Below are 7,871 nucleotides of genomic sequence, written 5' to 3'. Positions count from 1 at the left end.
GAAGCCTTAAGGTATATAAACAGAGTTAATATCCAATCAATGGGAATAGCCAATAAAGATTGGTTTATAAATACATTCATACCCTATTTAAAAAGGAAATTTTTCTCTTGTAAGTAAGGTAGAGAATAATGGAGCATCGATTATGAATAAACCAAAGAATGGGCATAGATAATAAATATTGACCTATATATATAATCATACCGAAAGAAAATATGAATGAAGAATATAAAGTAGAGTAGCCAAATCATTTGCTTTGTCTTCTTAATTGCTTACTAAATTCATTGTAGGTTTAGGATTACAATGAACCAATGCACTTATGAGTGAAACATATGATTAAAGGATATCAATGAACTACATAATAATAACAAGAAACATACTGTAAAATAACCTAAGTGACAAAAATAGGGCTTTAGTGTTTGGAATATCAAATTTCAAAATATTTGCTGGAGTTATTCAATAATTATATGGATGATACTAATGCTTTGTAATCATAGAGAAAATGAGTTGTATTCTTTGAATGCATTAAAATTTATCATATTCATACCAAAATTCAGATGTAACGATTTAGGGAAGTCTAGTCACTAGGGTTTCCAGAAGTAGCATAATGTTTACGAAGAGCTTTCTTTGATAATGCTTTGCCTTATGTGTACGTGTGCATAAATCATTACATAGTACAAGTGGTGCAGTAAACCCTACTATTTACAATTTTATAGAAGCAGGGTAAGGGACAATTTGACGACTCTGGCAACGGTTTGGACATTAGCGTTTCTCCAGAGCAATTTGTAGGTCCTCTTTATTTCGAGGATGCTACAATTTTAGTCCAGCATTGGTTTTATAAAAAATATAGATGATGTTTTCCTTTAGCATGTTTTAGTAATATCATTTCAAATATTTTGTAATAAGACTATGTTTGGCAAACGTATTTATGATATATTTTTATTCTATCTCAAATTTATTCTTATGGTTGATGGTTGTTATATTAATGGTGGGCTTAGTATATGATGAATTCCTGAAATAACTATATGAAGTCTAAGTATACTTCATATATTTAAAAGTTTTAAATTTTCCTCTAAAAATAACCATATGAATGTGATGTATACAAGATGAGGTTTGTCTACGACCTCTGAGATGTCAACGATGCCGGTTGTGATCCAGATTCAAGAATTCAGGTCGTGACAAACTTGGTATCAGAGAATGAGGTTAAATTACCTAGGATCTAAATCTCAATAAAACCACGTTACGTCATTTCTAACTTATGGTTGTGAAGAGCACCACAATAATGACATAGAGACTATGCGATGATAGGAAATTCTCCCTTCTTCTGCTCATTATCGTGCTACCTAGAGCTTTGATATTTTATGTCATTATATGTATCTAACTTAATTGTTGCATAAACACGTAGAAGAACACACACAAGAATTAGGATGGAAAAGTGGTCTGAGGTGCCACGGTCAAAATATGGCATTCCCATGAAGTGGCCATCATGGAAATGCCTAACGTGGACAAAAAACATGTGGTGAATGTGGTTGTTCGCATGGAGGTGAATGCATGCTAATGTCAAAAGTCCTGCTATTAGTATTTATGAGGAGGATAAGGCTAAGTTGGTTGCATACCAACTCAAGAATATGGATTAGCCATAGATTTGCTTCATAAGTGTTGTGCTATAATATACTATAGAAACAAGGTACTAAGGCTTATGTTTCTAAATAAGATGGGCTAAAATGACAAGGGTGTAATTCAAATCAAACATGTCAAGGTAGATGCTCAGGCTGGGCCAAATTATATAGCCGAACCCCCAAGAGAAACAAGTTCAATCCATGAAACGAAGAGAGGAACTAGAGAAGACCACGGATGTGGATAAGGTAAATTGCTTGTTTTCTCCTTCCCTATTTATGAATTATTAGATAAAGGATCTACCTTGTCTATGATAACTCCTTTTGTTGCTAATCAGTTTGACTTACTTCCTGAGATCTAACATGAACCGTTTGTAGTTAGTACTCCCACAGGAGACAATGTTAAGGTCGAATAGGTATGTAGTGAAGTGGATGACATAATGGAAAGTGCTTTTGACATTAAGTTGCGCGTCATTAGGTTCAAATCTTATGTCCAACAAGATGTTATTTAAGAGGTTAGATGTACTCTTCCTAAGTCTAGTTTATGTTTAAGAAACTCTATGTTTAAGTGCTTTAGAAAATTTGGTGTGGTAAGTCCCTAATAGTATGTCTAATAGTAGCACTAGGTGAGTTATAACGAAGTTATGTTGTTGTTTTTGTTCAACATAGGCAGGTTTTATGTGTTGAATGATTTGTGATGTGCATTACTTTATGTGTGATTGAGAAGGAAATTCCTCCATCACAAATATAAAGATTTAGACAAGCTTGAAAGATATTCATGATCCAAATAAGTGTGAATTAGATATTTAAAAAACAGAAAAATTTAAGTACAACAATGTGAGTCGCCCTCTTTGTTTAAATGATGTATATGTGTCATTCGGGGAAAAATGTTCCTAAGGGGAGATAATGTAACATTCCATAAAATTACATTTCTAATGAAGAGCCCAAAAGTTCTTTAAGAATGCGTATTGGGGGTACAAAGATATCGCAATTCCCAATATTGAGAAATATTGGGCATAGTATAAAAATTTGGCTAAAGACTATTAGCAACATTTTATATAATACCCAAATAAGCAAAATATTGGGCATGTTAGAAAATATTGGCTTAAAGGGTGTTAGGCCATTTTAATAAATATTAATGAGCTTGTTAAAGAAATGTACCTGTTATGAAGACCTTAAGCTAAATTATTATTTTATTCCTTAACTCCCAAATTAGAAACCAGGCATCCAATTGTCAAGACTAGTACTATATCACAAAAGTGTCCAAGGACATGGTGAGGGTGTTGGGAAAATATGTAAACACTCCCAAATGAACCATAAATAATAGTTAGTTAGGAAAGTGAAGCCAACCAATGTGCAAGACATGTGAAGAAGCTGCAAAAGGAGGGACCACCCTAACAGAATTCGGTTAAGGTCGTTAGGGGGAAAACGTACACAAGGGACCACTGCATGTGGGGACTAACCTCCCTAAAAATTCTAGACTCTAAAATACTACAATAAATAACAAAATATCCTAGGACTAACCGAATTTGACCCATTAGTGCACCCGATAACCCAGGACCAAAACCAAGTTGACACTAACCTAGAACTAGTTAAAGAGACTACCTAGTACCTGACCTGGGATGGTCCAAAATGTTAGTTATGGTCATAACATCTTAGGGGAACTTTAGTAATTACCTTATGTTACCTAATTAATAATTTATCAAATTAAATTGTTTATTTAAAAGGGATAAAACCCAAAATCAAATGGGAAATTTTAGATTTCAATAAAGACATGAAAGGGACAACCTAGTGCCTAACCTAGGATGGTCCAAAGAGTAATTTAAGATCCTAACGACTTAAGGGTACTTTAGTAATTACCCCAAGACACTTAATTAATTAATTAAGCAACTTAATTAATTAATTTAGGGTTTTAAAACAGAAATTACAAAACATTTTCTAGATTTAGGTTAAAATAAGAAAAATACAACCTAGTACCTAACCTAGGATGGTTCAGAGGATTGGTTATGGTACTAAAAACTTAAGTGTAATTTAGTGTTCACCTTAGATCACCTAATTAATTATATTATAAATTTAATTTATAGGTTAAAATGATCATACCTAAATCCTTACACTAACATAGTATAATTTAAGAAACATCGTAGTACATATCCTAGGATGGTTTTAAAGGGTTGATTATAGTTCTTATGAATTAGGGTTACATTATTAATTAGCCTAAATCCTTAAATAAATTTAATTAATAATTGAATTAATTAATGTAAAGTCAAAATTTTGATCAAAACCATAGTCAACACCAACATTCTAGATTTTGGGTCAAGTAAAGATTCTCCTATGTATAGTAGAGTTAGGAGGGGCTTTATAGTAATTAGTAATTGATTAATTTAAATAATATACTAAACCCTAATTTGAAGTAGTAAAGATCAGTTCATAAACATAAAAATCACGTTCAACCTCATAGACAAAAAGGACACAAAAAAATAGTATGCAACGAACGTAAGAAAAAGGCAGACAATTTATCGATTTCTCTAGGAAAATTTCACTGTTTTCGTTCAATGTGGTCTTTGTATATTAATTTATACATAAGGTATGGTTTTCTATCCCGGATTTATTTATCCAAGAGAACTTTGTTTTTAATTATTCAATGATTTTGAAAACTAGGGTTGTTTCCCGTCGTTCTTGTCAAACTCCATTCCCTAGTATCCTTGTTACGATTTAAATGTTGAATAGATTAGAAATCATGTTGTTGGTATGTGGTTAAGGCTGATTTTAATGTGTATTGTTTTTGATTAAATAAGGATTGAATGAACCTATTAATTGGACTCTTTTGATGTTAAGTTTTATTATGTGAATTAAAAGAATGAAAGGTATGTCCAAAAATGTTATGTATGGAGATGTTACAGCTAGTTGTTTATACTTGCTATTAATATGACATTATGAAGATGTTAAAGTCATCTAATGATAATATGATGCTGTCCAGTACGACTAAAAAAAGTTACTATAAAGACGTGAAGTAAAATTGGCTTAACAAGGCCACTATGAAATCATATCTGGAATGAATTGGAAATTTGGTTCCTATAAAATTGGTTACCTCTATTTGTCAAAATGAATATATTCTAATTTATATAAAATTATGCAAATATTTAAATGATTGACTAAGGGTTCATACATATGGCAAATAAAATATGAACATACGTAAAATTGGCTTATGCAAAAAAGAATAAATTCCAGATACTTATCATATGCTAAATAATGTGTAATTAGAGTATCACATTATAATATTAGCAGTTCTAAAGTAATATGAATGAATCCATAACCAAGGTCATGACACTCATTGGGACAACTTTCAACATTCTTTTAAAGAATGACATATGACCTCATGAAACTCGTTTAATGAAGTGTTCATCGTCCATAAACGATGAGATGAATCTACTACACATTATTAAGTAAGTAACATGAGTTATAACATAATTAAAGGGGTCTAAAGTAAGTAAGTGACAAGAATGGGGTGTTAAAGGAAGTGAGACAAGTCTCATTTACACCTAAGCTGCTATGTTGAAAGAATACTCACGTATGAAGGTGTTAGAATGTGTGAGCCATTCTAATTAACACCAAATGGTTATATGTAAGAAAAATTCACATTTAATAAATGTAAATATGGATTACAAGTCATCAATAGAGTAACTAAATCTCAACCTAGAAGCAAGCCTCCATAATGCTGAGTCAACACTAGAAGATAAAGAAGAAATGAACTTTCACGTAAAGGGGTGAGTAATAATGAAAAGCATATGTGCTAATATTAATGAATGTTATGATAAAATTATATAAATTTAATGTGAAAGATGAGCGCAATCTCAAATGAGCCTAAGTAAATGTTACCAATATGTACTCACCTATGACAGTGTAATGTTAAGTAAAAGAATAGTCTCTATGAACACTATGACGAAAGTATTGAGATTAATGTATACTCAATAATAATGATGAGATGAGAATTAATCTATTGAGCTATAATATCCTCATACAAGATGACAACTTCTATGATGTATGAGTTGAATGTAATAGAACTTTTTAATGAGCACAGAAAGGCTAGCTATGAGCAATGATGCTTTCTTTAGGAAAAGGAGGAGGTTCACAAAACTCTTATGAGATAAGACGGTCCGGTAAGCCGGGTATGTGACTCGTTATATCTCCTAGTCTTCGAACCTATACTTCCAATATAGGGATATGGCGGGGTTAAATTCCTATGTACGCTAGAATGTTTTGGATCACTTTGGCCAGTGAGTCTGCGTCTTTTCGGTGTGGGGGAGACACTGGATTTCATGACTATTACATGATCGATATATGTTAAGGTTAAATTTCGTAATAAAATAATGAGGCCAACCTCAAAGTATGAAAGATAATGAAATAAAGGATACCGAATGTGTTTGTGAAAGACAATCAAGAGGTAAAATCAGATTCAAGTAATGACATTAGGTCATTCTTGTTCATTGCACTTCTTAATCCCGATGAGAGTCTTAAACTTCATCCTAGGTATATCTTGTATTTACATCAGCCTATGAATGAATAAAATGAATAATGTGAAGTATGAATGAATGAATGAACCAAACTCTATGTTTGCTAAAGAAAGCCCTCGCAGTGAAGTCCTATAAGTTGGGCCCTCACTTGAGACGTCTTAATGTTACATCAATGATTCCAAAGCCTCCTGTATATGAAATGTATAATATATAACACATGAATGTTAAGAAATAAATTGTATGATCAATAAAGAATTGCATATAAAAGGTAATGAATATATAGTGTAAAGAATGTTTCATTATTAGGTAGGGAAATCATTCCTTATTCCTCGTATTACTTACATGATTCATTGAGGGTATGAGACTACAATTAATCATTGCACTTGTAAATATAACATTGGATGAAACGCATTAATGAACTACACATCAAGTAGAAGAAACGGGATGAAAAATAAACTAAGGCTTGTGCCAATATTGGAGTATGAATATATGCCTCGTGATAATAACAGGGTTAATAACTAATAAATGGGCATAGCCAATAAAGATTGGCTTATAAATACATTAATACCCAATTTAAATATGATATTTCTCTTGCAATAAGGTATCCAATAATGGAGCATGGATTATGAATCAACTAAAGAATGGGCATAGAAAATAAATATTGGCATATATATATATATATATATATAATCATACCCAAGGGAAGTAAGAACAAACAATCTAAAGTAGAGTAGCCGAATCATTTCCTCCATCTTGTGAATTAATTACCCTGGTTTGGATTATCAATTTTCCAAATATGAGCTCAAGTTATTCAAAAATTACGAGAATGATACTAATGTTTTGTAATCATATATAAAATGAGTTGTGTGCTTCGAATGCATTAAAAGACATCATACATATACATCAATTCACATATAAAGATCTAGGGAAGTTTAGTCACTAGGATTTCTAGAAATAGCTTGTTTTTAGGTAGAGTTTTATTTGATCATGCATAGTCTTATGTGTATGTGTGCATACACCCATACATTGTACAAGTGGTTTCCTACTATTCACCATTTTATAGATGTTGGTTAAGGGAAAGATTGACGACTCTTGAAACGGTTTGGACATAAGCGTTTCCCTAGACCATTTTGTAGGTCCTCTTGATTTTAAGGATGATACATTTTTCGTCAAGTCATGAATTGAAAAAAAGCTAGCAGATGTTTTCCCTAGCATTTCTTTCGTACTTTCATTTCGAAGATTTTATTATAAGACCTTGTTTGGCAAACATATTTATGATATAATCTTATTCTATTTCAAATTGATTCTTATGATTGATGGTTGTTATATTTATGTTGAGCTTAGTATATGATGAATTCAGGAAAGAACTATATGTAGTCTATGTATACTTCATACATTTAAAAGTTTTAAATTTTCCTCTAAAAATAACCATATGAATGTGATCAATGCAAGATGAGGCTATAGGACGATAGAGTTTTCCTTCTTCATTTTTCTAATCTCGTTCCATAAAACTCAACTCTATAAGATCTCCCTCTTGTGTCTCCTTGACCGGTGGTCTTTTCAATTGGATTGGGAAGATGTCTCAATGCTTGAGGGAGAAAAGGTGATTATGTTGTTAACCTTGATTTTTAGGTTTTATGAGTATATTTGATTGTGAATTTAGTATATGTTGATGTGATACCATTTATGGCTATAAGTAGTTTATAACAAATAAGATGTTATGTGGAGAAGTTATTATATGATATGA

Source organism: Solanum lycopersicum, chromosome 11 (assembly GCF_036512215.1).
Source record: "Solanum lycopersicum chromosome 11, SLM_r2.1".
NCBI lineage: Eukaryota > Viridiplantae > Streptophyta > Magnoliopsida > Solanales > Solanaceae > Solanum > Solanum lycopersicum.
This window is presented reverse-complemented; position numbering follows the sequence as displayed.